Below are 4,680 nucleotides of genomic sequence, written 5' to 3'. Positions count from 1 at the left end.
TGTATTTAACTTTAATAGTCAGCCAGAGGACACATTTAGTTCAAAGCACAAAGCATTCAATGAAATGGCATGAGAAGAAAGGCAGCAATAAAACCTTTCCTCCCATAAACCTAAGACTTACTCTTAAACGTGGGTCTTCAATGGGAAGAGTGGATCCACTTGGAGAGGCACACACATTGGGAGCATGTGGCCAGGGTGAAGCTGTGAAGGGGAATCATGTAGGAGGTACTCATGGAATACCTGAAAAGGCGACTTATGCCTCTAATACTTTGGAGTCAGTGAGGTTGTCACACTTCTCCCTATCAGCTTCTGCTGGACTTGGCTCTGCTGGACATGTGTTCTTGAACAGCCTCATCAAATTGGCTGGTCATCATTCCACCAGCTGCTGACCTGCTGGCCATGTTGTCTTTGGCAGAAGTGGCTCCACGAGGGGCTTCTCTTCTAGATGTCTGTTGCCTGCCAGAGGCTGTCAGGTCCCCCAAAGCACACAGCTGTGGAGTAGCTCTCTTCCAGGTTCATGCCTCAACTGATGCCCTTGGCTCACTCTTCTTCAAGATACGAATCAGCTCAGCAGAGCTCTTCCCACTCAAAAGTCATAAGATTTTTTTTTTACTGTTTTAAGAGAAGCACTTACCCTTAGCCACAGGACCAAAAAAAGAAAAAGTACTAGAAACAAAAAATCAGAAACCATTTTCTTCTCCTTCCCGTGCTCATGGCAAAGTAAGGAGAAAATGTTATTTCCTTCAGTATTGGTGTTGGGCTTGAGTCTCTCCATCAGAGACCTCACCTTAACTCATGGGAACACTCCCTGTGCCTTTTTCATTTTAGTCTCTGAAGCCTAAATTGCTCCTGTTCATTATCACATAAAGCAGCACGATATAGTAGAAAAAATGTATTGGATTTAAAACCAGAAGACCTGAGCTCAGATCCCAGTTCTACCAATTACAACCTATGTATCTCTGGGCAAATCGTGTAACCCCTCCAGGCTCAGTTTCCTCTTCTGTAAAAAGAGGACATTGGACAAGACAGCCTTGAATGTCTCTTACAATTCTGTGTTCCTGAGAATTTTTCCCCCAAAAACTTACCAAACAGCTTCCATCATCCCATGTAAATGAATAAGCAGCCAAAAGGGCACAGATACTTGCTGATGTATGTGTGTATGTATATATGTGTGTGTTGCATATACAGATATATGTATGTACATATATCTGCATGTATAATACATCTATGTGAATATATTATAAATATGTACACATGTGTATAGCCGAAGCTCAAAGAGGCTTTGAGCTCGCCTTTGGTTGGTGGTGGGATAGATTTAATAATGATGTCAGACTGCGAGGGCAAAGTCAAAGGGAGGTGGAAGGAGAAGCAACAATCCTGGCAGAAAGGGGCTTCCTGTAGTCGCCCCAGCTGCAGAGACCTCTCTGGGTCTCGATTCTCTCATCTACAGATTGAGGGACCTGGCCTCGAGAGTCTCTAAAATCTCTTAGGTGATCAATGGCTTTCTGTGATAGACTGCAAGGAGGAATGTGTCTCCTGGCAGAGAAGACAGTGCCCAGTGAAACAGAATGTTGTTACCTCCGTAAGTATTTAGGAGCAATAGAAAACTGAAGGCAGTCAGGACAAAGAGACACCTGGAGACACCTGCTGGAAGCATTCAGGAACTACAGAGAAAACTCCACCTCCAAAGGGTGCAGAGCTGAGCAGGTAGGCTACCGCATCCAAAACCTGCAAAGAGTTCCCTGAAAGAGGGACCTGCCTATAAGAATCAGGAAGTAACTGCCGTAGATATTTGGGAATGTATTAATTAGAAGACTTCTGTTTGGTTTGGGAGTTACACTTTATTTCCAAGAATTTTATCTTATTTTCTTCATTCTCTCCGTCAAGTTTTGCTTTCTCTTCAATATGTGAAATACCAACATGCGAGGAAACCTGGAGTCAAGCTGAGAAATGGCAGGCAGTGATTTTCCCATGTTTTCTCAGAGTAATTTGAGGGCCACGGAAGTGAAAAATTCCCCCAATGTGTGCACTGTGTCAGAGATCCTTATGACAGAATTGATCCTACCCTATATCAGATCTGTAAGTGGGAATATTAGTGAGAAAGGAGTGGGGGGAGACCGGGAGGAGAGTTCACCTGGGGTGTTACTAACAACGAGGGTAGGTACATCCAAAGGTACCAGGAGGTTGCTTTTCTGCTGAAGGGCAGGCCTAATGGCCTAGAGGGACTTTACAGTGGGGTCAGCCAAAGTGGCCTGCCTAGACTGAAGCTATCTATCTTCAAGCTGTGGGGAAAAAGAAAGAAGCATGCCCTGGAAGAGTACTTTCAGCACCTGCTAAATTTGAACTCCCTGGGTGCAAAGGCCTGGTCACTCTGCCCTAGTTACAAGCCTGCCATCTACAATATGGCTATTCCAAACTGCTAGAGGAACCAAAGCACCAAGGAATTGTTGGACTTTATCAGCTTCTAGAATTCTTAAATATGACTTGTGACAACTATATATCCTTTTGGTAGAGGCTTTTAGAATCATTTTGCTTTAGAATTACCATCATTATATATATAGGCTAACCTTTGAATCAGGATGACTTGGGCTCAAGTCCTGTTTCTGCCATATCTGGATCAAGTCACAACCTCTCCGTGCCCCCAAGCACCTCTCTAAGATAAGGGTTCTTAACCTGGGGTCCACAAAATTTTTTTTTATTAATTTTAGTATGAGTTGTTTCCTTTGTAAATTCAAATATTCTATGTATTTATTTTGAGACAATATTCTGCAACTTCCTCAAACTGCCAAAGGGCTCCATAATGCAAAAAAAAAAAAAAAAGGTTAAGAACACCTGTTTTAAGACTACAAATTGCAGAACAATTGTTGATCTGCATTGGTACAGGGGGTTTCTTCCCTGGGAGTTCCATATATTAATTAAATCATAGGTCTAGACTACTTCAAAATCATTATACTATACATGCTTGGAGGCTTTTGTGTATAGTATCCATATAGCCGCCTATCTTAATAGTATAGCTGGATCACCAGAAGATAATATTTAAGTAAAAATTCACTTACCATACACACAATTCAATATTCAATACCACACATAGGACCTAGGTTCCTAATTTTTATTGGCTCTAAATCTTTTTTTTTCATATTTGATAAAGTCACTCTACTAAGTTTGTTGGGATAATCTTGCTAATGTGGTTTTTTGTTTGATTTAGGGTTTTTTTTTTCTTAAAATAGTCACTAAACAGCTTTACACATCCCAATAAAATTAAGGCAGCCTAAAGTACCAGCCTCCTGCCAGTGACTTCTGTGTGGCCTGGCACCAGCCCTGTGGCCTGACTTTAGACCCAATCACTTTATCTGTTAAATGGAGGTCAGAGCATACTGGACAGTTTGCTTTTACTAAATTAGCTAGCTAATGATAATGAATTGCATGGAAAAAAATGCAAGGTGGGCAAGTCACTTAACCCCAACTGCCCTCCAAAAAGAAAAAAAAAATGCAAGGAACAAAATATTTTCTCAAAAATAAGCCTATTATGTCACTCCAGTTCTTTACCTGTTAGGGACACTGAGTTGTTATCCCAATATACTGTGCTACCTTCAGTGAACTATATTTTGTTTATCTGAACAGGGAGAATGGAGCTCACCTACCTTATGGAACAATGAGAAGAAAATACTAGAGGTACCAGGTGCTATTATTTGAACAACTGAAATGTAAGCTGCCAAGGAATGATGTATATACAATAGGCCATAATGTTTAATCATCAATCCACACTTTTAATTGTTTCTTCTTGGGAGGCCTCTTGGTAATTGTGGCTTTCTCTCAAATCTTGTGGAAGGAAGATTAAAAAGGAAAGAAACAAACAAAGGAAAAAGATTGCAAAAGATAAGGATAATGGGAGAATAGATAATGGAGGCTAGCATCTCTAGCTGCTGAGGAAAGCATATCAGGGCCCCCATATCAGGAGTGTTTGCTGAAATCGTCTTCTTGGTGGCCATTTTGTGAGTTCTGAATGTCTAGCAGCCAGGTCTAAGCAAACACACATGACTGATTAAAGAAGAAAGGGAACTATTTTTATAGGGGCCATTAAACTTTAACTACCATCTGGCAGGGAATGATTAGAGAAGATCAAAATTAAGGCAGTCAACACAAATGCCGTATGGTTACCTCAGGGAATTAACATGGATAAAGACAGTGAACTTGTGGTTCAATAAAGAGACAGACATGAGAGGGAAGTGATGAACACATCCTTTATAGTTTTGGACCTCATGGTCATATTCATTGCCAAAGGAGCTGAAAGGAGGAAGAAATAACAAGGAGACCATGAGAGAATTTGAAACACCTGGGAATTATCAGATGCTCTGCACCCATCATAAAAAAAGAAAGTTAAAGCACTACAGAGGACCACACTGTTTGGCCTTCCTCTCTGCTCAGGAAGGAAATGTTTATAGGAGAGGTGTGATGAACTTGGCAGGTAGTTAATATTCAGATTAGATGAATATTTTAAAATAGGAAATAGCTTTATGCACTAGTAAGAAGGAATATATTAGTGAAGACATTTTGTGAAAGCATTAAAACTCTGCAGACTCTGGATATCATTGTTTACACACAAATTAAAGGAGTCATTTAGGAGACCATTGGGGGGAAAAAGAAACAAGACAGAAGTCTAAAGAAAACCGAATAAAAAGT

The sequence above is a fragment of the Petaurus breviceps genome, unplaced genomic scaffold (assembly GCF_028583685.1).
Source record: "Petaurus breviceps papuanus isolate PSGF00001 unplaced genomic scaffold, PetGlider_PUasm1.0 90763, whole genome shotgun sequence".
Classification (NCBI taxonomy): domain Eukaryota; kingdom Metazoa; phylum Chordata; class Mammalia; order Diprotodontia; family Petauridae; genus Petaurus; species Petaurus breviceps.
The sequence above is the reverse complement of the archived record's forward strand: the minus strand, read 5'-3'. Positions refer to the sequence as shown.